The sequence below is a fragment of the Zootoca vivipara genome, chromosome 1 (assembly GCF_965207765.1).
Source record: "Zootoca vivipara chromosome 1, rZooViv2.hap1.1, whole genome shotgun sequence".
Classification (NCBI taxonomy): Eukaryota; Metazoa; Chordata; class Lepidosauria; order Squamata; family Lacertidae; genus Zootoca; species Zootoca vivipara.
Window position 1 is genome coordinate 134,364,739 of NC_142582.1, and position 26,361 is coordinate 134,391,099.

The following is a 26,361-nucleotide window of genomic DNA, read 5'->3' on the forward strand; positions in this document are numbered from 1 at the left end:
TTATCCGGCCCGTTGCCCGCTGCTGCCGCCCGCTCTTACCCACTTCTGGGTCTAAAGGGGCACTGGAAATAGTTTGCGCACATGCGCAAACATCATTTCCAGTGCACTTCAGTGTCGGAGGGGGCGTGTGTGCATGCGCATGCGCAAAAGCTATTTCCGGTGCTCCCGCAACCCGGAAGTGCGCCGGAAATAGTGTGTGTGCACACTGCGGGCACAAACCCGAAGCGTGGTGAGTTGGGGGACCCCTGTCCTAAATGAAACACAAATGCCCCAGGATTCCCAAAGCAGTTCTGCAGTGAGATGGTCAAATTTGTTTGGGATCATTAAAGGGAGGGGGGAGATTGTGAGGAGCTCCAGACAAGGACCAGGATATTTGGACCAGAGAGGACAGTGGATGGAAACATTGAGCCAGTGGGACTTTCCATGTTGGGAATCATTAGGAAAGGGACTCAGAATAATGCTGCTGGCATCCTAACACCATTCTACAAATGTGTACATTTGCAGCCCTCTCACCTCAAAAAGGATACTGTAGGTATTGGCGGCTGCAGAAAAGGGAAAGCAAAATGATCCAGAGGATCGAGCAATGCTCCTCCAAATTCATGGAGGATAACATAGGAACATGCTGGATCAGGCCAATGGCCCACCTAGTCCAGCATTCAGTTCTCAGCCAGACACCACTGGATCCTTGAGATGCCTGCAATTGACCCCAGGACCATGGGCATGAAAAGCATCTTCTAGCCTCCACTGTCACACAGCAGGTGTGAAATTTCATACAACCTCCCAGTCTGCTGTTTGAGGATCTGAATCAAGCTCTCAGCATCCCCATGTTCACTAAATAATCAGTGGGATAATTTGGTGGCCCCCATCTGCTCCCGACAGTCATCAGAAGGAAAAGCTTTCTGAATAACCCCCAGAAGGGAGCAAAGAAAAACCAGATTCCAGCTTCTTCTCCTTAATGCCTGAGATTTTATAGAAATGCTCAAGCAAGGAGCCAGGCAGAGGGCCTTATCGGTGGTGGCACCCGCCCTGTGGAATGCCCTCCCATCAGATGTCAAGAAAATAAACAATTATCTGACTTTTAAAAGACATCTGAAGGCAGCCCTGTTTAGGGAAGTTTTTAATGACTGATGCCTTATTGTGCTTTAAATATTCTGTTGGGAGCCGCCCAGAGTGGCTGGTGAAACCCAGCCAGGTGGGAGGGGTATAAATATTATTATTACTATCATCATCATCATCTAGCACTTCCAGGGACACAAATGGGGTGCTGCACTGCTGCAGGGTTCTGTCCTGTCTTGTTGTTCAACGTCCTTATAAATGACTTGGATGAAGGAATTGAGGGGACGCTCATCGAATTTGCAGATGACACCAAACCGGGATGGGTAATTAATGTCACAAAAGACAGAATCAGAATTCAAAATGACCTTAACAGATTGGAGAACTGGGCGCAAGCCAACAAGTTGAATTTCAATAGGGACCAATGTCAGGTTCTGCACTTAGGCAGGAAGAACCAGATGCACAAATATAGGGTGGGGGACACCTGACTTACTAGCAGTACATGTGAAAAGGATCTGGGGGTCTTGGTGGATCACAAGCTGAACATGAGTCCACAGTGTGAGGCAACAGCAAAAAAAGGGCTAATGTTATTCTAGGCTGCATCAACAGAAGTCTAGTGTCCAGATCAAGGGGAGTAATAGTCTCACTCTTTTCTGTTTTTTGTCAGACCCCCACCTGGAATACTGTGTCCAATTCTGGGCACCACAATTTAAGAAAGATGTTGACCCGCTGGAAGGTGTGCAGAGGAGGGTGACCAAGAAGATCAAGGGTCTGGAAACCAAGCCATATGAGGAACAGTTGAGGGAGTTGGGTACACTCACCTTCAAATATCTGAAGGGTTGCTTCATGGAAGATGGAGCGACTAAAGAGTTCTAAATGTTTTTTTAAAAAAATTCACATCGAAGAATTCAATCCCCCTTGGCATTGGCACCAAATCAAGGGCACAATATTGTGCTCCCTGCGTGAATAGAGCTTTTGTATCATTTATTCACTAGGTGGCACTGTACATAATTGTATCTGGGTGGAGTTAGGCCTGTCCTGCTTAAGAGACAAAGTTCATGACTAGTTTGTTGTCTAAGTTTTCTGTGGCACAAGCCTACTCAGGAGTAAGCTCCCTTTGGGTACAATATTGAGTATGATGCGTGGTTGAAATTATGGAATCAAACATTGAAATTTACTGCATGTGCCGCCCTGAAAGAGAATGTCTGGAAGATGATGTACAGATGGTATTTAACACCAGCAAAATTAGCTAAAATGTATAGGATGAGTAATAAAATGTGCTGGAAATGTAATGAGAAGGAAGGAGAGTTTTATCATATGTGGTGGAAATGCGAAAAAGTTAAAAGATTTTGGGAAAAGATATATAATGAACTGAAAAAGATCCTTAAGTATACTTTTCCCAAAAAACCAGAGGCATTTTTATTAGGAATTATTGGACAAGAGATTGCAAAGGAGGACTATATAATATTCTTGTATTATATTAGCCCAAAAATGGAAAACTCAGAATTTGCCGACGATTGAAGAGTGGCAGACAAAAATGATAGACTATGTGGAACTAGCGAGACTGACTAGCAGGATCCAGAACCAGGGGGAAACAAGGTTCCAAAAAGACTGGAATAAATTTGTGGACTATATGGAAAAGAATTGTAGAAGTTTAAAGACACTTGCAGGACTGAAATAAATCCTACGAATTGACTTTAAATGGATGGAATAAAGGAACTGCGAGATAAGAGCTGAATAGAAAACCAAATGAGGGGAGGGAGGGAAGTCAAGCTCGGCAGAGCATTGAGAAGGAGAAATTTGGGAAGAATTGTTAAAAAGATAATTGTGTGTGTTATTTGTTTTTGAATGTTTGTTTGTTTCGTTTATTGTTTTAAATGCGTTTATTTGGAAAATTGAATAAAATGCTTTATAAATAAAAAAGGAGTAAGCTCCCTTGAGCCCAGTAGGACTGAACTTTGTAGGAAGCCTGCGCGCATCCGCCCAGCTGATTCAGCCCATCTGACCAAGAGGCTGCAAGGGGAATCAAGACTAGATTTTCTGTTAATTAGCTGGTGGCACAAAGATTACAATCAACAAGTTTGAATCATCCCTTTTCGCGTTTAGTCACTGAGCTTCACTCAATTTTAATTCCCATGCTTAAGCCAAGTAGAGAGTAGATGACTGAGCGGAGCAGAACTCAAGGAGGCCTCCATCTCGGCTGACCAAATATTCCTCCTCATTCTCTGCCTCAAAGCTGATTCACACATCCATCTGGACGCCAAATGGCAATGCGAAATCGCAACGCAACTTGGACCTCTGCCCACCGTGAGCTGGTGAAGGGCAGGTGGCGCTGCCACCACCTCGCAATGTGACTCTCCTCTCAGCGGAATGATGCACACACACCCCAATGTGCAAAGAGTTGGTGCCTGCGCGGGACGGGCAGAGAAAGGAAGCGCACTCAGGGAGCTCAAGCCACGCAGAGAGTGGGAAGAGAAAAGCCCTTTCCCCTCTCTCCTAACTCTGGACATCCCATGAAGCTGGAAGACTCAAGACAGATTAAAGTCCTTTGCCATGCACAGCTTCGTTAAACTGTGGAACTCCCTGCCACAGGAGGCAGGGATGGCTTATAAAAGGCAAGTTTATGGAGTAGAATAAGGTGGTGCTCATGCAGGCTGGCCCCAGTGGGAACAGGATGCTGGCCTGATCCTGAAGGCTATAACCATGGTCTTAAATATTTTTATGAATTGTTTAGTGGCTTTTTCAGTGCGTCCTTTCTATTAAAAATGTTGAGGGGTACTCTCCTTTTACTCAAGAAAACCACCATGTTATAGTTCAAATTGAGGAAAATAATACAGTAAATGGACAAAAGTACAAAGATTCACACAATATTTAGGGGTATGTGTACCCCTGCGTACCCCCAGAAAGAAAGCACTGGGCTTTTTCATGACTTGATATTTTGATATTTATGTTATATAACCTTAATAAGGTTTACCAAGTTGTTCCATATATTAATATATCCTTGTTGTTTCTTTTTTTAAAATACCATTGTATTCTTCTGTTCTGATTTTAGGTGTTTTGAGTGTTATTCATGGAAAAGTGAGACCTAAATAGGCACTTGGAGCCCTTCTGAAGTCAAGCCCAGGGGAGACAGGGGGCCGAGTGCCAGGGCAAACCTCTTCCTGCACAGAGTAGGGGGCAGAGTCTCTTCACAGGAGCCTTTTAAGCAGAGGTTGGGTGGCCACCTGTCAGGGATCCCTTAGCTGTATTTCCTGTATTACAGGGGTGGGACTAGATGACCCCTGGGGTCCCTGCCAACTCTACAATGTTACGATTCTTTGAGTATTTAAAAGGGTGGCTATGTGGCAGATTTCAAGAGAGGCCTCATGAATTACATCAGCTGCTGCTGCTGCTGCTGCTGCTGCTGCTGCTGCTGCTGCTGCTGCTGCCACATTCCCAGCTTCAGACCGTCCTCCTGGTTTTCCTAGGTTTTTAATTGCTTATTCACATTAATATTTTGTCGATTTTTAATTCTGTCATCTGGTGCAAAATGTATATTTTAAGAAAATCGGGACAGATATTTTTTGGACACCTTTGCTGTATTTTAAAAATCATAAAATGACAGGGTGTTTTTTTAAAATGAAAATAAAAAAATACCATTCCTAATGGTCTCTAACAAGGAAACTCTGACGAAGAAAGAAGAGCTGTTTTCACTGACCATGTCATTGTCTTCTTTCCTTTGTAAACCACTTTGAGGGTGAAATAAACAAATGCAGAGATGCAGGCAGAGCTGTTGGGCAGTGAAGAGGATAAGATAAGACTCTCATTCATAGAATCATAGAATCATAAAGTTGGAAGAGGCCACAAGGGCCATCCAGTCCAACCCCCTGCCGAGCAGGAAACACCATCAAAGCATTCTTGACATATGCCTGTCAAGCCTCTGCTTAAAGACCTCCAAAGAAGGAGACTCCACCACACTCCTTGGTAGCAAATTCCACTGTCGAACAGCTCTTACTGTCAGGAAGTTCTTCCTAAAGTTTAGGTGGAATCTTCTTTCTTGTAGTTTGAATCCATTGCTCCGTGTCCGCTTCTCTGGAACAGCAGAAAACAACCTTTCTCCCTCCTCTATATGATATCCTTTTATATATTTGAACATGGCTATCATATCACCCCTTAACCTTCTCTTCTCCAGGCTAAACATACCCAGCTCCCTAAGCCATTCCTCATAAAGCATCGTTTCCAGGCCTTTGACCATTTTGGTTGCCCTCTTCTGGACACGTTCCAGCTTGTCAGTATCCTTCTTGAACTGTGGTGCCCAGAACTGGACACAGTACTCCAGGTGGGGTCTGACCAGAGCAGAATACAGTGGTACTATTCCTTCCCTTGATCTAGATGCTATACTCCTATTGATGCAGCCCAGAATTGCATTGGCTTTTTTAGCGGCTGCATCACACTGTTGACTCATGTCAAGTTTGTGGTCTACCAAGACTCCTAGACCAAGACTCCTATTCCTTGGAGGCCAGAGGGCCATCGGTCAAGGATCTTTTAGCCAGGATTCCTGCCTTGCAGGGGGCAGGAGCAGGTGACCCTTGGGGTCCCTTTATTGAGCTTGTATCCCACTTTTCCTCAAATGTTGGTGGCACCTACGGTTTTCATCTTCCTGTTTTATCCTCACAACACCCCTGAGAGGTAGGCTGGGCTGAAAGGCAGTGACTGGCCCCCGAGGTAACACGGCCGAGGGGGGGGGGAATTGAACCCTGGTCTCTCCCAGGTGCGAGTCCTGCACTCTAACCACTAGGCCACCCTTCCGTAATGCGCATTGTTCCAGAAACAGGCACCAGACTTCTAAGGCTGCTGCAAGGACAGAAGAGAAAATTGATGGCTCCGTGCACAGCAGACACAATCGGAGAACGAGAGCATCTCTTTCAGCCCTTTAATAAGCAAGATTTATTTGCAGCCTTTTCCACTAACGGATGCTCTATCCATATGAAAGTGAGATAAAGCTAATCCAACATGTTCCAGGAAACTGCAGAGAGACAGAGGCTTTCCTCCGACCATCTTCAATGGGGGGGCGGGGGAGAGAGAATGATTTGGATCTCTTGGAGACGCGACGTCCTTATCATCTCAAGGAATATTCACGCCGCAGAAGATGGGGATAATCATAATGCCTTCCAAAAAAGGACAAGCCCTACACAACGGAAACATATTTTTTTTCCAGGAGCCAAGAATGGTAAATGATTTATGTGCACTTATTTTAATTTATTTTTTGGGCTATGTACAATTCATCCTGCGGACATGAAAAATTCATCGGGCAAAGAGAGAAGAGTTTTAATAAACTCATCCAGAGGTGCATCAAACTCATCGCCAGCAGGAGCAGAGCCCCAGCTCATCCCAGGATGGCCGGCATCTGCTGTGGGGTGGCAGTTCAGCCCTGGCGCCACCTTCTCTGGGTCGCATAGAATCATACAACTATCAAGTTGGAAGGGGACCCCAAGGATCATCTAGCTCAACCCCCTGCAATGCACAACTAACAAATCCCTGGCAGGATTCCACCAGGGAGTTCTTCCTAATCTTCAGTCTCCTCAACTTCCACCACAATCAGCTTCTATGCAGAGAAGAGACTGCTCAGCTAGGACAGGGCAAAGATGCCCCAGGCCCCTCACACCGCCACAAAGTCCCACCAGAGCTGCTCCCAGCCAGCCAGAGGCCTCTGCAAAGGCCATAAGCAGGGCATGGAAACAGGAGAAGCCACAGAGATATACTGCTCCTCTACAAGGAAGCTCTATTCAGCAGTCTTGGATACTGTCACTTATAGAATCCTAGAACTGTAAAGTTAGAAGGGAGGAGAAGGGTCATCTAGTCCAACCCCCTGCAATGCAGGAATCTCAGCTCAAGCATCCAGGACAGATGGCCATCCAACCTCTGCTTAAAAACCTCCAAGGAAGGAGAGTCCACAACCTCCCGAGGGAAACCATTCCACTATGGAACAGCTCCTACTGTCAGAAAGTTCTTCCTGATGATTAGTCAGAATCCCCTTCTTGTAACTTGAAGCCATGGGTTCAAGTCCTACCGTCCAGAGCGGGAGAAAACAACCTTGTTCTCTCTTCCATGTGACAGCCCTTGAGATATCTCTGAAGATGGCTCTCATATCCCCTAGTAGCCGTGTTGGTCTGACGTAGTCGAAACAAAATAAAAAAAATTCCTTCCAGCAGCACCTTAAAGACCAACTAAGTATTCAGATACGTATCTGAAGAAGTGTGCATGCACACGAAAGTTCATACCAAAATAAAAAACTTAGTTGGTCTTTAAGGTGCTGCTGGAAGGAATTTTTCTCATATCTCCTCTCAGTCTTCTCTTTTCCAGGCTAAACATACCCAGCTCCTTCAACTGTTCCTCATCAGGCTTGGTCTCCAGCCCCTTGATCATCTTGGTTGCCCTCCCCGGCACACCTTCCAGCTTCCAGCATGGTATAGTGGTTAAGAGCGGTAGACTCGTAATCTGGGGAACCAGCTTAGCGTCTCCGCTCCTCCCCATGCAGCTGCTGGGTGACCTTGGGCTAGTCACACTTCTCTGAAGTCTCTCAGCCTCACTCACCTCACAGAGTGTTTGTTGTGGGGGAGGAAGGGAAAGGAGAATGTTAGCAGCTTTGAGACTCCTTCGGGTAGTGATAAAGCGGGATATCAAATCCAAACTTCCCCCTTCCTCCTCCTCCTCCTCCTCCTCCTCCTCCTCCTCCTCCTCCTCCTCCTCCTCTTCTTCTTCTTCTTCTCCTCCATATCCTCTGAGAACTGGACACAGGACTCCAGGTGGGGCTTGACCAAGGCGGAATATTCAATGGATCCAAATGAGAAGAAAGGAGGTCCCAGCTAAACATTAGGAAGAACTTTCTGCTGGCAAGAGCTATTTAACAGTAGGATGGACTCCCTACTGGTGGTGGACTGAGGTTTCCCAGCAGAGGTTGGACAGCCGTCTGTCAGGGATTCTTGAGATGTGATTCCTGCATTGCAGGAGGTTGGACTAGATGACCTTTGGGGTCCCTTCCAATGATTCTATGGCAAAGGCCCCTCACCATGAAGAGGCTTGAAGTCCAAAACCAGCACTGGGGAAAATTGCAGAGAAGGGAGAAGTCTTCAAACTTCCTTTGGCAAATGTTTGATTGCATGTCTAGGGCAGACAAACACTCAGAAACATGGTTTAATCATAGAAATGTAGCCTTGGAAGGGACCCCGAGGGTCACTAAATCCATCTCCCTGCAATACACAAAATCTCATTTCTTGTCATTTGAACCCATTGATTTTAGGTCCTCCCCTCCAGAGCAGGAGAAAACAAGCTGGCTCCCTCCAGCCTACAAGATATTTGAAGGTGGCTCTCATGTCACCTCTCTGTTTTCTCTTCTCCAGGCTAAACACACCCAACTCCCTCCACCGTTCCTCACAAGGCTTGCTTCCTAGACCCTTCATCTTCTTGGTCGCCCATCATCTTGGATGAAGCTGTATCAAGGCAAAGCAGCAACTGGTCCCCACCCCTTGCCTGCCTGTTTGAAGGGTTCTCTCCCCAGGTTTAATGGCTTGTGGATTTGATTAAACATTATTTGATTGAACATTAGGAATAACTTTCTGATGGAAAGTGGTGGGCTTTCTTTCCTCGGAGGTTTTTAAGCAAAGGTCGGGCGGCCATCTGGCAGGGATTCTTGAAATGTGATTCCTGCATTGCAGGGGCTTGGAGAATCCCTTCCAACTCTACAAGTCTGGGATTCTAAGAGCAAGGTGCCGATATGGGGATTCTAATCATCACACAACTCACTGGAAGGACAGATCGTGAAGCTGAGGCTCCAAGACTTTGGCCACCTCATGAGAAGAGAAGACTCCCTGGGAAAGACCCTGATGTTGGGAAAGATGGAGGGCACTAGGAGAAGGGGACGACAGAGGATGAGATGGTTGGACAGTGTTCTCGAAGCTACGGACATGAGTTTGACCAAACTGCGGGAGGCAGTGGAAGACAGGAGTGCTTGGTGTGCTCTGGTCCATGGGGTCACGAAGAGTCGGACATGACTAAACGACTAAACAACAAGAGCAAGGTGCAGATATGGGGATTCTAATCATCACACAACACATCATGGAGACAGGAGGGCTTCCATGTTCCTGGCAGAGTTCCCTTACTCACCCCCAGCGGAGCCACCGGCAGCAAGCTGGCTTCAGAGACTCAAGGGGTGTCCTGCCCTCTCCCCACCTGGAACAGCCCCCACCAGACCCCACATGAGATAGCAGCCCAGCCCAGACCCCATCTGGAGATTACAGAAAAGAACAAGGATCATCATTGCAGAACTTGAATCTCAGATCCAATTACATTTTTAAAAAAACAAGTTTGATTCGACCTAATTATTATTAGGCCCATTTCGATCAATTCCAGCACCCTGAAGGAATTTATCTCCCCCTGTCCTTTTTTCAAAGAGGCAAATCAAACATCTGAGCTGCCAGACCACAAAGAGCTTTGAAAAACAAGCGGCCTTTTCTGGAAAAGGCAGAAAACAGGGAAGGGGCTGGGTGGGGGACTAGAAAACCTTCTACTGATGTTGAAAGGCCCTTTCCCAGGAAAAGTATTGGCTGCTCCAAAGGGGCTTGTTGATTGATTGATTGATTGATTGATTGATAATACATCCATGCTCTTTTCCCAAATTGGCTTACAAACCATAACTAACAATAAGAGAACAGAACAAGGACAGCATAAATCATATATTATAATTAACAAATCGTCAGTAAAACAACTGCAATCCACAAAACACTATTAAACAAACCAGCAACTAAAAAAATAGGATGAACATCACAACTGCAGCAGAAACTCATATTCTGTTATTAACCAACCATGTTTATAACCTCCTAAACAAGACTGTTGGCTCCCATTGTCCCCACCCCCATGAATACTCTCACTGCATGAAGGAAGCAAGTCAAGATTTGTATCTGGAGGCAGATCAAGGTCCTCTGTTTGTGTTTCTCTCGCCTGGCCTTTATGGGCCTCCAGGTTCTAATGTTCTTAACTCCGCACTCTCTTCACCTGAGCCTTTGAGATAAGAGACACACTCACAGCTCTGGCACAATGTCATCCCCATCTGAATCGCTCCATGGTTGGGGCGATGTTCAGGCAAAGGCTTGCTAAGGGGAGCCTTGGTGGGGGCTCCAGGTAAATGAGCTTTTCCCTCCCACCCAAAGGCCAGGGGTCCATGCAGCACTGGCTGAAACAGCCACCAGCTCAAACAGGGATCCACAGAAGATCACTTCCAGTTCAAGGTACAGTGGTACCTCGGTTCCGGAAGTCTGTACTTAACCTGAAGCGTACTTAACCTGAAGCGAACGTTCCCATTGAAAGTAATGGAAAGTGGATTAATCTGTTCCAGATGGGTCCGTGGAGTACTTAAACTGAAAGTACTCAAACCGAAGCGTACTTAAACCGAGGTATGACTGTATCTGCCCAGAAGGTATCTCAAGGCTGAAGGGGTAGCCTAAGAATGTACCAATAAAAGCCCTGCTGGATGAGGCCCATGGCCCATCTAGTCCAGCACCCAGTTCCCACAGGGGCAACCAGATGTCTCAGTGGGAATCCCGCAAGCAGGATTCGAACACAAGAGCAGCTCTCCCCTCCTGCAGTTCCAGCAACTGACATTCGGAAGCCTGGCTGCCTCCGACTGTGAAGGCTGAGCAGAGCCATCCTGGCTAAGTGCCATCAATGGCCGTCCATGAATTTAATCCAAATTTAAATCCATCTAGGTTGGCAGCCATCATTGCCTCCTGCAGAGGGAATTCCTTAGTTTAACCATGCAGTACATGAAGAAGGACTTTTTCCTTCACTTTCTGCAGAGCCCACAAGCTTTTTGGGGGGCGGGGTCCTAGCCCTCCTCTAAGTATCTGACCATTAATGGACAGCTTCTGCAGGTGCTCAGTCAAGATTCTTTGGAGCCCAAGGCAAAAATGAAGTGCAGATTCAGTGCAAAGACTGCTTTCTTTTTACCAGCCCCACCCCAGGCTCTTGCTTTGTGGCATTAGATGTGCCTCAGGAGAGCCTCAAATCCATTCTGGAGAGTTCATCGAATCATTGAATTGTGGGGCTGGGAGGGTTGCAGGAATCTCCAGCACCCACGACAGAAGACCTTCCAACCTCCAAGGAAGGACACTCCACCACCTTCTGAAGGAGTTTGTTCTGTGGGGAACCCAAGGACAGATCCGTGAGAGAGTCGCAGGGGGGAATTCTTGCTCTGAGAGGATGCTCCAGTGGCGGGACAAAACAAAAGTGTGGGGAGATTTTCCAACACAAGAGTGGCCATCAAACCTCCAGTCATGCAGGCAAAGCAAACCTTTTTCTCTGTTTCACTTATTTGGAGGGTTTCTCTCTCGGGCAGAAAAGCTTCTTCTTTTTGGGGGGCACAAGGAGGGCTGGCAAGCATCATCCTGGGAGACAAGGCCTTCGTCCCCTGCTGGGAAATCAAGGGCAGTGCCTGGTCACTGGACCACTAGCTCTTGACTCCAAAGCCACTTGAGGAAAGAGGAGGAGGAGGAGAAGAATTCAGGAAGCTGCAGCTCTCAATTCTGGCTTCCGGCCTTCCTTGGACAGATGGCCAGACAGGGCAGGGTGTGGGCGAGTGGCCCAGTTCCTTTATTTATCTAGGAAACTTACACAACCCTCAGCTTTGCCTGGAGATAAATTCAGGCGCTAAGTCACTGCTTGCAGCACAAACACAAAGAGCACAGCTAGGCTACACATCTGCCAGCCCAGCCCTGCTGAGATGCAGTCCCCTCCTGGCTTCGCCTTCCCGATCCTGCTACAATTCTTTCGCTCAAGACCAGAGGAAGATCTGCTCAAAGCCAACCGCCAAACCAGGAGCATCACAGGTCCAAGATGCCTTTTCCTGCATCTGCCCAGAGGCCTGCTCATCGCAACCAAGTGTCGAAAGTGTGACCCACATGGGATCATGGAGTGCCTACTGGATATGTGCCCCTTTCTTGAGAAACAGTCTTCTTCTGAGAGAGCCAGCAATGTCAGACCTCTGGACTCAGGAGAACATTTGGCGGGCAACTCTAAACTCGTTGCAGTTAAGGTATCCGAACCCCATTTTATCCTGCTTTTTTGGAAGGGTGTTCATAGGTGGCGAGGGTTTGAGAGGAGTCTGCCCACCCATACTTTGCAGGACGGCGTGTGCCAAGGCCCGCAAGGGAGAGGAAATCACGACTCGTTGGTGCTTACCACATGGAACGCCAACACGGCAACTTCTCAACCTCGCTTGTGACAATTCCCACCAAGCCACACAAATTCCCCAGTTGTTGTTGTTGGGTTTTTTAAAAAAAACAACAACCCCAAAAACCTTTTTTACTTGATTGGCATGGGTCTCCTTGCTTTCTCATTCTGCCTCAGAGTCAGAGCACAGAACTCTCAACGTGCCACACACCTCGAGTCAGATATCCAAATACCGGTAGGGGTTGAAACCAAGATGGGATTAAGGGGCAGACAAGTCTGGCCCCACTTGGCACCAAGCCCTTTCCTTTGGCATGGAGGCTGCTCACTCTTGCCGAGGGCCTGATCCTTCCCCCCTCCTGCTGGGTGGGGGATGTGCTGGAGAAGTGCTCTTATGCTCAGCTCCTGCCTGTGGACTTCTCCCTGGGGCATCCGATGGTCATGGCAAGAACAGGATGCACTACGAGGTGGCGCCCAGTGGCCTGATCCAGCAGGCTTTTCCGATGCTCTCATGAAGAGCAGCCTGCATCTCCCCAGCCTGCTGCCAGAATAGCTCTCTCCATCTGTCATTTACTAGGACCTGCTCTTGCCGTTGCTACCAAGAAGGCCGCTTGCTCAAGCACGTTGAGGAGCATGACAGCATTTCCCTTGCATAACAACACCAGAAGAGCCTGCTCTTCTCTGTTTCCATGAGAATCATAGAACCATAGAATGGTAGAGTTGGAAGGGACCCCAAGAGTCATCTAGTCCAGCCCCCTGTAATGCAGGAGTCTCCAGGACAGATGACCATCCCAACATCTGCTCTCCAAGGAAGGAGAGTGAGCATCAGAAGAGCCTGCTGAAACAGGCCAGTAGTTCACCTGGGTCATCATCCTGCTCTCACAATGGCTGAACAGTTGCCTGTGGGAAACCAGCAAGCAAGATCCGAGCACAAGAGCCCTCTTCATGGCTAGTGTGATTTCCTGGCTGGGAGCCCTTGAAAGCCCTCTCCCTTGCCCCTGCCCCCCCCCATGCAGGTCAAGAGACAACCATTGAAGAAGCTTTCTCCCTTGCTTGGGGGGCATGAAATTGTGCCATGTGCCCCTTTCCAGGTGGGAGTGCCCCGCACATCGCTCTCAAGGATGACCAGGGATCCCCTGAGGCCCACCATGCCAGTGTGATGTGGTGGTTAGAAGGTCAGACTAGGAGTGAGCTGGGTTCAAATCCCACCCAGCCTGAAGCTCATTGGGTGACCCTGGCCCAGTCACTGCCTCTCCGCCTAACCCTACCTCGCAGGGTTGCTATGAGGATCAAAGAGGAGGAGGAGAGCCATGTACACCACTTTGAGCTCCTTGGAGAAAACGGTGGAATATAGATGCAATCAATCAATATAATGATATATCTGCAATTAGTCTTTAAGGTGCCGTAAGTCTAACTCTGAGAGGCAATTTACACACACATGTTCTCTACTGCGAAATTCAAAAGCCTTCTAACGTCTGCCAAGCAGAAACCTCTTCAGAAGTTGAATTCAGGGTCATGGAATACCTTAAAGGGATAGAAGACAGTTAGGAAACAGCCAATGTCCAGCTGCACCTAAAATACCAGGACTCAGATCCATTGCCCAAATACAATTATTTCCCCAAGCTCTCTGTGAGCTCACCTCTGATCCAAGGTCCTCAATTCCTCCACCAACCTTCACTGTGAAGCTGCACTTAGTGGTTCAAAGGGTTTCCAGCCATTTCTACGTCCAGCAAAAACCCGAGTGCTTCCCTTCAAGGTGCTCTTGCGATCCTAGTCTTGAAACTTGCTCTCAGTCTCCATTCTGCACGAAGACAGGTGGATGCCGTGCAGAAAGGAGGTTATGGCATTCACTTCCCATTCCCCCCAAGAGAAGCCAGGAAGAGTGACTCAGACCTGTGGGGAGGGACCCAGGGCAGCCACAGACCACCTGCCAGGTTGATGTCATCTGCGGAGTCTGGCATTGCTAAGGAGAAGCTCGTGACTGTTCCAGGAAAGGCAACCAAACAGGCGCTGACGGACAAAAGGGCTCCTGCGAGCCAGAGTGAGGCCCCACTTCACGAAGGCCAGCATCCGACACAGCAGGGAAGGCAGGAGGCCAGCACTTGTGGGTCCAGGGTGGGCTCCCTTCCACCTCTTCGAATGGCCATCCCTAGAGGCCCTTTGATGGAGGAAACAAACATGCATAAATCGCCAACCCGGAGGCCTCGTTGCCCGTGAAGAATCCACACTGGGAAACCACAGTCCATTGCTTTGGTGTTTATTTTTATTTCTTGCACTTTTAGACCACCAATATCCTCCAAGGAAGGACCTAGGTGGCGCTGTGGGTTAAACCACTGAGCCTAGGGCTTGCTGATCAGAAGGTTGGCGGTTCGAATCCCTGTGATGGGGTGAGCTCCCATTGCTCGGTCCCAGCTCCTGCCAACCTAGCAGTTCGAAAGCACGTCAAAATGCAAGTAGATAAATAGGAACCGCTACAGCGGGAAGGTAAACAGCGTTTCCATGCGCTGCTCTGGTTTGCCAGAAGCGGCTTTGTCATGCTGGCCACATGACCTGGAAGCTATACGCCGGCTCCCTCGGCCAATAATGTGAGATGAGCGCGCAACCCCAGAGTCGGACACGACTGGGTCTAATGGTCATGGGTCCCTTTACCTTTAATCCTCCAAGGAGCTCAACGTGGCGTGCTGCTCCCCGTTTCACCTTCACAACAACCCTGCCAGGTAGGTCAAATTGTGGTGCCCAGAACTGGTCACCATATTCCAGGTGTGGTCTGATCAAGGCAGAAGAGAGGGTGCCAGGACTTTCCTTCGACTGGACACTGGACCTCTCTTGATGCAGCCTAGAATAGCATTATCTTTCTTCTCCTGCTGCTGCATCACACTGTGGGCTCAGGTGAGCCGACCACCCAGCCAGTCAATTCAAAGCACAATTTAACTACGGTTCAGGGGTTCCCAAAACCTTTGGGGGGGCCCTGCCCCCTTCGTTCCACAAACTCATCCTCTACACTGTACCCTACAAAAAGCATTATTCAGAACAGCAGTTTGCACAACCCACTAAGGAAGGCAATAGCACGACAAAACTCAGCATGTTTGCTGACAAATCCTGCTGAATCCAGCATGACCAGAAATGCACAGACAGAGACATCCCTGCTTGACTGCAGAACCAGGGCGAGGGCCCCCCAGAAATCATAGGAGAATCACAGGTAACGCTGACCTGTGATATTATTCTGACGGATAAGAGGAGACACCCAAGATGGATAATCCCTTCCTTCGCTCTCACAGCACAAAAGTATCAAAAAAAGGGAATTACAATGTGTTTAATAATAATAATAATGAACCCACACAAAAATAAATAAGCAGAAATATCTTTTTCTATTTCCCCTTTCAACTATTAAGAGTGTGCTGCAAAAATACACCATGGAAAGTAATTCAGCAATGCACAATGACTATTGCAACAGTAGTGGTGGGGTTGGGGGGGGGTGTGCAATTCTGCAGATTTGCCATTTCACACAATATTTGCAGGTAAGAGATGAGATTCTCCCATTTCATGGGCTTTAGATTTACTAAGGACACAGATGATATTGTAAACAATCCATTTTACTGAGGAGCATAAACTCAGAAAAGAGGCTCTGGAGAATGCCAAAACCAGAGAGATTTCCATTCATTTCTTGAACTGTGGAGCCCCCACAGTGCTGCCCTTACAGCACCAGGGAACATTTATTTTCAGAAGATAGGGCTCCTCTTGGCCCCCGTCTCCCCACGGCTGACCTCCCAGATGCCCTGCAAAGAATAGGCCAAGGGAGGAAAGTGTCGGCAGCGGAGGAATGTGCATGCACCGGAGGAGGAAACGGTTTGTGGCCCTCCCTCTGCCCTTCTCTGCACTGCCAGTCATTGGGGATGCCGGTGGGGGGCTGGGGTCATCAGCCCCCCACTGGCCCCTCTGCTGAGGGGGGTTACAAAGAGACCAGAAACCCATGCAGTGGCCTGGGGTCCCCAGCTCTTGATGTGCGATTCAGGCCACCAGGAAGTGCAGAAGAACACAAGAACAGCCTGCTGGATCCAGCCATCTAGTCTAGTGTGCCTCCTGTTCCCAGTGAATTCAGGATTAGGCCTGGTTGGCACCAACGTTCATTGGTCTCGTCCAGGCGCCAAGTTCAGACGTGGCTGTTCACTGGAGAATTTGGGGTGTGGGTGGCTCTTAGTGGAAGCTGTGGCATCTGAGCTGCACGCCTAGGACCAGGGGTCCAACTAGCCATGCATCCTGTTCTCACAAGGGCCAACCAGATGCCCATCATGGGAAACCCGCAAGCAGGATCCAAGCCCAAGAGCTCTTCTCTCCTCTCCTGGGGTTTCCAGCAACTGGTATTTGAATGAATGGAATTTATTATGGTCCCAGACCAGATTCACAAACCGTACTAAGCGAACATCAAACACAATAGAATGAAGTTTGAATTAACAATCAAATATGACAATAAACAATACGAATATGACAGCCATTAGAAATGTGGTTTAGGTCTTAGTCTCTAAAATATTATCTAGAGTTTGCATCTGAAGCCTTAGTCTTTGTAATAGCACAGCTTGTTCCCTGAGTTTTGTGGCAGCCGCGCAAAATTTAGTCACCCTTAGCTTGATCTCTGGATCCTTATCCTCTATCAGGGATTTTAAGCATTGAGGTTCAGACCCACTTGGAATTTTCTGTGTAACAGGGGTGATAAAGACCAAGTGTATATCCTCATAAAAACGACATCGTAGCAAGACATGAGAGACGGTTTCCACCTCTATCAGGCCGCAGGGGCAGACTCACTCTGCCTACGGGTTTACCCACATATCCGCCCTGCAATAAGGCAAATGGCAGCATGTTGAATCTAGTGAGGGTGAACGACCGTCTATATTAGATATTTGTAATTTTGACAGATATCTTGCTGGGGTAAAACCGTCTTTGATTGCTGGGTGCTTATTCATCTCACTCACATGACACTGAAATTCTACGTCCCAAATTCATTGGCGAATTGAGCAACTGGTATTTTGCAGCATTGTTGCCACCTTGATCAATTTGGTGGCCCCTTTCTGAAACTTTTCCAACTCTACAGTGTCCTTTTGGAGGGGAGGCAACTAGAACAGTACATTATTCCAAAGCCAGTCATGCCACCAATTTGTATAATGGCCCTATATTGGATTTTGCCACTGGTTATTAGATTTCACATGGCTGATTTTTTGCGGTTTTTACAGTTTACATTGTATCGGCATTTTTATAGATTCCAACCTGCCCTGAGATCATTTGATTCAGGCCGGTTAGAAATGCAGTAGCGGCAGCTGATGTTATTAATAAATATTAGCTGCATTTTTTTGCGCTCAGGTACCTCAAGGTGATTTCTTTCAGAGCAAACACAACGGAGACGCTGAAATCAGAGAAAACACATCTAAAGGGGGCAAGTCTTCCCTGCCCCCATTTGAAGAACAAGCCCCATGAAGGCCACAGAGAAGGATGAGGAGGATTAAACAGGGGGGGGGGGTAGAGACCCCTTGAATGAGCAGCAAGGGAAGGAGCTGGGTATGTTTAGCCTGGAGAAGAGAAGGTTAAGGGGTGATATGATAGCCATGTTCAAATATATGAAAGGATGTCATATAGAGGAGGTAGAAAGGTTGTTTTCTGCTGCTCCAGAGAAGCGGACACAGAGCAATGGATTCAAACTTCAGGAATGAAGATTCCACCTAAACATTAGGAAGAACTTCCTGACAGTAAGGGCTGTTCAGCAGTGGGATTTGCTACCAAGGAGTGTGGTGGAGTCTCCTTCTTTGGAGGTCTTTAAGCAGAGGCTTGACAGGCATATGTCAAGAATGCTTTGATGGTGTTTCCTGCTTGGCAGGGGGTTGGACTGGATGGCCCTTGTGGTCTCTTCCAACTCTATGATTCTATGATTCTACCTCACAGAGACAGGGGGCACCATTTTGGCATGCAGTCATGTTGGGAAGATTGCCACCCCCAGGTGAGAAGGCAAAGAGGCTCAGTCCAGGAAGGTAGCTTTGCTGAAACAGATGGAGCTCACTTCTGCAGGAGGCCGCAAACGTCACCAACTTGGATAGCTTTTTACAAGAATTGTGCAAATTCACGGAGGACAAAGCTTTCAATGGCTCCTGGCCACAAGGAGAGGACTCTGCTCTTCCTCCACAGTCAGAGGCAGCGATGCTTCTGAACACCAGTTGCTGGAAACCCCAGGAGGGGAGAGGGATGCTCTTATGCTCGGATCCTGCTTGTTGGTTTCCCATTTAGGGCACCTGGTTGGCCACTGTGAGAAGAGAAGGCTGGACTAGATGGGCCTGATCCAGAAAGCTCTTCTGATGTTCTTCAATCTGGTCCCTGCTTTTAAATGCGTTGCTAGGGAGGTGGAGGGAGGGGAGCTACTTGGTTTTTTAGACAGATGATCTCCATGAGGTTTGTTGGCATAGGAAAAACATAGTAAGGGTGGAGAGAAGGAAGGGAACATGGTGGGCTCAAGCTGTTACATGACATTACAAAATACCAATTGGCTGGAAGGATCCCCACCCCTGGCACCAATTCCGGCTCCTTCTCCCTGAGCCCAGCAGCCTGGCGCTCCAAACAAAGGAAGACCTCGGAAGCAACAGGGACTTCTGGTTGGCCAACAGGGGGAAAGGGATGATGGGCCAGGTAAGCCATCCAGCTGCTTCTGGGCTCCTTATCAAGATGTGTCTTTTTCCTCAAGCCAGAGGAATGCAGAGAGGGAAGGGGCTCACGGCCCCAGAGCCAGGAGGCCAAGGAGAGGGAAGCATGGGCCCAACGCAGGGGAAGGGACCTGTTCTCATGCAACACTGAGGGGCAGGGGAGGGTCTGGGGGGCCCACTGCCTTGCCACACCGACCCTGCCTGGGACCCTGATCAGAAATTCTTTAGCTGAGATCCCTGCACTGGACAGGGTTGGACTAGATGACCCTTGGGATCCCTTCCAACTCTATGATTCTATGGCTCTTTTGATGGTACATCATTTGTATTTGCATTATTCTGTATTTGAATCATTTTGTGTGTACGTATTTGCTTCTAATGCCTTATGAATTTACTGTGCGGTTTTGGATTTATATACAGTATTGTTGCAAACTGCTGTTTGTTTTTTGAAACAGTGGTATATAAATATGTTTTGTGAATAATGTATCTGCTTGTTCCTGGGAGTTGCCTTGGGAGTCTTTCGGCGGAAAGGCAGCATGTACGGTAAATAAACAGTAACATAACCTAACAAACCATAGCTTAGCATGGACCCACAAACCTATGGGCTCTGGAGAGGAGATTACCACTGTCTCCTTCCTCCTCAGCTTCTGTTGCACCACTGGGAGCTAAGCCATGGTTTGCTTGGGTGTCATCTGCTTTTGGTTTGTTCTACCAAACCATGACTTAGCTCTCAGCTGCACAGTGGGCACATTCTCCTCTCTGAGAGACCACACCTGCCTGCCCCCACAAAGCCATGGTTGGGCTTAGCAGGACAAACTGGGTTGGCATCTCTTGACTGTTGATGTGGTGCTGGAGGCTGAGGCAGGAGGCTCAACTTCTAATGCTCATGCTTTGGGGAGCACAAGCCGATCTGTAGCAGCCCTAATTCTTCAGCAAAAGGGTCCTTTTGATCTGAGAACGAATACCTTGTACCGCCGTAGTCCAGAGACATCCATCAACAACCAGAACAACAAATTGAAATGAGCACCTGCTCTCGTGTAGCTTCTCCCTGATTTATACTTCAAGATCTGCTCCTCTCCCATAAATGAAAAAGAAAACCGGCGAGGAGGAGGCCAGGGATTTTTGCCAGGCTGAACTGAGCTCTCTGGGTTGTCTGGGAGGCTCAGCAGGACAAGCCTGTGACCCAGAAATGCTCTGCCCCCTCCTCTCCAGCCAGAAGGTTTGCTGCGATTCCCGCACTGCATAGACTAGACGAACCAACTCTACAATTCTATGAACCTTTTATCTTCTTCTCCAGCTCCCCCATGCCAACTCCCACAGGTATTCTGTGATCTTTGCAGGTGTGTCTGCTTCCAAGCCCCTTGGTGGTGAGAGGACTTTGGTATATCCATGCCTTGGGAACTCTGCACCATCCAGGACAGACCACCCCCTCCCCTCTGTGAAACATTTCAGGCGGTGAGCAGAACCAGAGAAGTGGGGGCAACGGAGATGTTCTTTATCTCATTTGATCCTTCCACTTCTCCACAGAGCCTTTGCTCCAATTTTCATCAGCCAAACAGAAATCCAAAATGGCAGCTTCCATAGCCCCCCCTGTGAACTCAGGCTTGTAGGGCCACCAAAATGCCCAAGAGCCTTGGGCCCCTCTCCACCTCCAAGCCACAAACTAGTACAAATACTCCAGCATTTGAGGGGGCTTTTTTCGAGGACTGGTCTTCAGCTGGTGGGGCAAGAGCCACTAGCAGGCCACGGACTGATTTGAGCAGAAGCTCAAACAGGAGCACTGCCAGCGTGGAAATAGATGGGGAAGGTTAAGAAATGGGTCCCCCAATGCATGTTTGGGGGCACTGGGTTTTTTTAAGCAGAGGTTGGACAGACACCTGTCAGGGATGCTTTAGTTGTGATTCCTGAATTGCACGGGGTTGGACTAGATGACCCTTGGGGTCCCTTCCAAATCTAGAATTCTCTGATTCTATGCAAAGTGCATCCTGGGTCTGAAAAGGCTGGATGCTGCAGCTTTAGAGGCTGCTTCCAAGCATGATGCTGGAACTGGCTAGTCCACAAAACTGGCAAGATCCACACTGGCAGGAACCAAGGTCTGATGTCTCTCCCTCGCTCTGTCCAATTGTGTGTCAAAACCTCCCACACGTGACCCATAGAGGGGAGAGGCTCAGAAGCATTCCACGTCTCCCTTGAAAACGGCCTCAGGTGCCCAGAACACAGCCCCCTTTCCACTCCTTCTCTCACTCTCTCACACACAGGCCAAATCCTACCCCTCGCCTCCCCCTTCCACCGCATGTGGTGCTTCTACAACCGCTGCACCTTTTGAACAGATGCATGCGGAGCTGCGGAGCCGGCGCAATCCTGCAAGGCTTGTTGTTCCGTTCTGGAGTAGCATCTATTTCAGGCTCAAGGGCACGGGAGACACCGAGAGGAGAAAGCAGCCGCCGCTAGGAAGGCAGCCTTTGGTCCTGCTGGGCTGAATCGCTCCTCTGACAATGCCTGCCTGCCTGCCTGCTTCCTCCCCTCAGCCTCAAGTGGGGATGGTCCCATCTGGGTATTCACATGTGGGCCTGAGCACACACCCCACCCATAAGTGCCCTGAGCCATTTGGCAGTTGGCCGTCCAAAGGCAGCCACACTCTCCAGGCCAATTCCCCTGGAAAGGACTGAACCACGTCCATATTTCAATTTCTTCTGGTAGGGTGGGGGCAGGGGAAACTTCCTTGCCAGGCCTTGTCCCCCTGCCCTATCTGGATCAGCACAAGTCGCTCACACCTGCTTCCAAGTGACACCCACCCCGCCGGCAACCGCCATGGCTGCTCCCCAAGGGGCCTGCTCTCCTTGCCAGCAGACAGACCTCGCCTACTTAGCTGGGGCTCGGCTCAGCCTGCTAAAGACAAAGCTACTCTAATGATTTTCCCGAGCAGAATGTTTGCTCTGATAGCATCCCCAAAGATTTTCCTATAAAACCAGCCCTGTTATCAAGCCCTCGAGCAGAAGGAGTATCGATCCCCTGGGGAAAGGGAGGGCAAGCAATTGCAGCCCGGGAGGCTTGCCCACATCCAGCTCTCCTCGCCCAGAAGGAGAAGAAAGGCTGGACTCCCCCTTGAAGGTCTCCTTGACCAGGAGGGAGGGAGGGGCTTGGGGGGTCTCCACCTCCACAACCGCCTTGGGGCTCCATGGGCAAGTGGGGGCTGGAATGTGGGTGCCAGCCTTGCGGTCAATGTCCTCCCTCCGCTGCCAGAGGCAGGCAGGAAACTGGGGAGCCTGTCTTCTCCTGAGTCAGACCACTGGGTCCATCTCCCTTGGTCTTGTCTACCTTGGCTGCCAGTGATGGCTCTCCAGGGGTTCAGGCCAGGGACATTCCCACTCCCAGCTGGGAACTTGGATTGAACCCTTGGCTATCAAGGCAAATGCTCCACCACGGAGATCCTCAGGAGGCCCCCAAAGGAGACCACGTCCTGGGGAGCACCAGTGGAGGGTGAGGTGGGGTAGGGAGACCAGGTGCCCAACTAGTCAGGCCTCCGCTTTGGTCGGATCCAGCCGCCAGGCTTTTCCAATACACTGTTTTGGCAAAGCCTTCATGCCTTAGGGCTTAGGCCCTAAAATTAAGCAACATTATAAGAGCAATCATTGCAGCAGACCTGTAAGGGGCCACCTTTCCTATCCATATCGCAGCTGGGGGCCAAGGAAATACGGGCTTCCTAAGGCCACCTCATACAGCCAAGGTGACATTTGGACGAAAGACTGGCCTGTCTTCCACCTTCCAACCAGTTGCTACTCAGGGAGTTGCTTATGTGGGATCCAGGCCAACAGGCCATGGAGCTCTGTAGCATCTAGACTGCCTGGCAGCAGACTCTCCAGGGGTCCAGGGTCTCCCTCAGCCCCTACTTGGAAAAGTAGCTGCTCGACCCTTAAGCTCTGGCCTTTCCCCGAGGAATGCCCCCCTCCACCAATCTGTGCATCTGTCCTCTGGTACAAACAAAAGGGACAAAGAGAAAATGAACTGGGTGTGAGTATGGGCAGGATGAGCTCCATGGCTCAGAGAAGTGCCTCAACTGGGACAGGCCTGGGGTGGGGGGGCCAGGAGCCTCCTCTGGCCAAGCACATGTCCCCAGGCCAGGAAGAAACCGGCTGGACATGAGGCTAAAACAATGTCCAGAGATACTGAATACTAAGTACCCTTCCCCCACGTGGGGGGGCTCCTTGCCCTCCAGCCCCCCCCCCAACTGGCTCCAGAGCTCTGCAAAGACCTCAGACCTGCTCTCAGGGCCTGGAGGGAGAAGGGAGACCCCAGCAGCTCACCATTAAGGGCACCCCCTGCCCCATTCTCCTGAAAGCCCCATACCAGCAGCCAGGAGGAAGAGACTCCTGCCCGACAAGCACAATTCACAAGGGCCTTACAGAAAGACGCCCCTCTCCATCCCCCCCCCAAAAGGGGGACAGGTTGCAACAGCAGTTTAGGTCCCCAACGCCAAAGAAACAGGAGGGCAACTTAACAGTTGGAAACCTCTTCATCGCCAGGTATTTCTCCCTCCCCCCTGCCCCTCCTCCTCCAGGGAGCTGCCATTTCCATGCCAATCGACCTGGGGGGGGGAGGGATACAGACCCCACCATTGCCTGGGCTCTGTCCTCCTCCACATCCTCCTCCTCCTCCTCCTCTCAGCCCCCCCAAAAAACCTGCCATTCTGCCCGCCCCCTCCTGCTTCGGGGCTCTAGCACTCCTTTCCAGGAGGCACCCCACACCTTCGGAGAGCATCAGCAGGAGGGGGGCAGGAGCGGGGAGATCCAAAGCGCTGGGGGAGGGGCAGCCCAAAGACCCTCTCTCCTAGAAACCGGTAGGGACACCCCCCCCCCGCTGCTGCGGAGAGAAAAAAAATATGCGCAGGCAAGAAGCGGAGCGAGTCCCCCGAGGGGTCCGGGGCTTTGGGGGGGGCAAGCCTGGATTCGGCCGCACGAACGGTGCTCTCCCCTCCCCGGAGAAATCCCATCCACTCGGCGCCAGGCCCTTGGTTCTACGTGCTGGGAATCGGGGGCTGGCGGCTGACTCCTTCCCCCCGGTGCGGGGGGGGGCGCTCCCGCGTCCAGACCCTCCAAAACCGACCCTGGAGCTCCCCCAACCTGCCAGAGCCGCAGCGGCAGGCAGGCGGAGAAGCGAGTTCCGGAGCCCCGAAAACGGGGGAGGATTTGGCAGGTGGGGGGAGGGAGTGCTTTGCAGGAACCTCCATCTCTCCTAAACAGGACCGGGGTGGGGGGTGGGGAGCGTCCTTCTGTTATAGAACCGGGAAATAAGGAGGGGCTACGCTCACCCCCTCGTCGCGCAGGAAAACCGGGAGAAGAGCGCAGCAGCCACACCTGGCCGTGCCCAGCGGGACCCTCCCCTCCCTTCCCCCTCCCTCCGCCGGGGAGGGCGCGAGGAAACAGGCCCCCCACTGGGAAGAGGTGGCTCGCCCCCCTCCCCTCCCCACGTCTCTCAACCCCCTTCCCCCCCTCCCCGCGCGGGGGCTGCAATGCAGAAAGCGCGAGCCGAGGCGCTTACCTGCTGCCTCCCGGGGAATCCGACCGGCCGCCCGGGGCGCTCCGTCTCCGGCGGCCGCCTTCCTCCTGCTGCTGCTGCTACTGCTGGCCGCCTTCCTCGTCGTCGTCGTCCGCCCGCTCCCTGCTCCGGTGCGCCGCTCACCAGGAGCCGCGGCAGGCGCCGCATCCTAGAGGCGAGAGGCGGCGGCAGCGGCCCCGGGCGGCGGCGGCGGCGGCACAAGAGCGGCTGCGCTCGGGGCCGGAGCGCCCGGCTCGGCGGGCGCACTCAAGCCGCCGAGCTCGCCCCATGGGAAGCGCGCGGGCGGCGGGAAGCGACTCCACCGGCCCGGGGGTGACCTTGCCCGGCCCCGACGCCCTGCGCGCCGCCTCGCCCGCCGCTCCCGCGATGCGCAAAGATCCCTCCGGGCGCGCCGCGCCCTCGCTGGCCCCGGGCCCCTCCGCCCCAGAGCCGCCGCCCCGGTCGCCGATCACATCCCCGCTGCTGTTGTAGATTCCGCCGCCGCCGGCAGGCAGGCACGAAGGAAAGAGCGCGAGCGAGAGGAGCAGGCGCGCCGGAGCCTCGGCCGGGCGCCGTTCAGTGGCAGCGCCGCGGGGACAGTCGCAGCCGAGCGCCGCCCGCCTGGGCTCCTCCGAGCGCGCCGAACCGAGCCTCTCCTTCTTCGCCGCCGCCGCCGCCCGCCGCGGCCAGCTCCATCCCCGGCGCCACACCACCAGAAGCCCCGGAACAAGGCGGCTGCCGCCCGGCCGAACCCCGCTCGCCTCCTCGCTGCCGCATGAAGCCTTGTGGCGGCGGCAGCGGCAGCGGCGTCTCCTCCGCAGTCCGAAGCGCGCCCGAGTGGCGGAGACGGGAAGCGTCCGGCGGCGCGGAGGGGCGGGCAAGCAAGCGGGTTGGGGAGGGGGCGGCGCCGGCGCAGGAGCTGCGAGGCGGCGCCCGCCTAGCCCGGCCTCCAATAAAGGCGCCCGCCGCCCAGACGCCCCTCCACTCGGCGGCGGCCGCGGCTGAGCCGGGACGCACCGCCGAGGCCGTCGCCGTCGGGGAGGGGGCTGCCCGACCTGTGTGCGCCCCTCACCACCGCCGGTCTCTTCCTCCGGGCAGTGCACGCCTGTTCTGCCGCGACCGCCGCTTCTTTTCTCCTCCCCGCCTCCACCAACAAAGAGACGGGGTGCGGGGTCTCGGCTCCATCGGGTGCTGCTCCCTCTCGGATCGCGAGGACGGCGATGGCGGAGCTGCTGGGGCGCGGGAGAAGGTCCGCGGCGCCGCGCTTCCGAGCGACGAAAGGAACGCCGGCCGGACGCCCCGTCGGAAGAGGATGGACTTTGTGGGCTGCCCAGCGGAGGAGTTGCGGTGGGACGGGGGCGCAGGGCCAACAGCACGAGGGCCAGCGGTTCTGCGACGTGCTGCTGCCCTCCGGAGCGGGCCCGAGAGCAACTACCGTAGCTGAGCCGAGAAGGGACGCGCTCCTCCCGACGGGGCTCGCGCTCTGCCGGCCTCTCTCCGGGGCGCGGCGCGGGCGCTTCTTCCGACGGCGGGGACCCGGGAGGCTGGACAGGAGCTTCGCTCGGTGGCGGAGATGGCGAAGGGGTGTTGCTTCGCTTTCACCGGCGATCGGCCTGCGTGGAGGGAAAGCGGGCAGCAGGCCGGACTCTTAGCTGACAGAAGCGACGTCCATTTAAATGTGTTTGTGGGAGTGGGTGGTCTTGATTTGGTCTTGTTTTTGTGATGTGTGTTTTGATCTCATTTTGTATTTCTAAGTTGCAAACCACGCTGTGATCCTCAGATGAAGGGTGGCCTACAGGTTTAATAAATAACAATAATGATAATAAAGTTCATGGGCCTACCTTGCAGGGGGTTGTAGGAGTACTGAGGGGGCTTGGAAGTTCTTTCAGAGCACAATCCT

At 51.5% G+C, this 26,361-nt stretch overlaps 1 protein-coding gene across 3 annotated transcripts in view; it reads right to left on the reverse strand.

Annotated features, from left to right (window-relative positions):
* Positions 1-25,125, reverse strand: part of LRFN5 (leucine rich repeat and fibronectin type III domain containing 5) — a 76,665-nt gene extending 51,540 nt beyond the window's left edge. For all 3 annotated transcript variants that reach the window (XM_088674861.1, XM_088674856.1, XM_035128624.3), the window contains exon 1: positions 24,465-25,125. The gene's annotated coding sequence lies outside the window, so the exon portion shown is untranslated. The remainder of the gene's footprint in view (positions 1-24,464) is intronic.
* Positions 25,126-26,361: the final 1,236 nt, after the last annotated feature.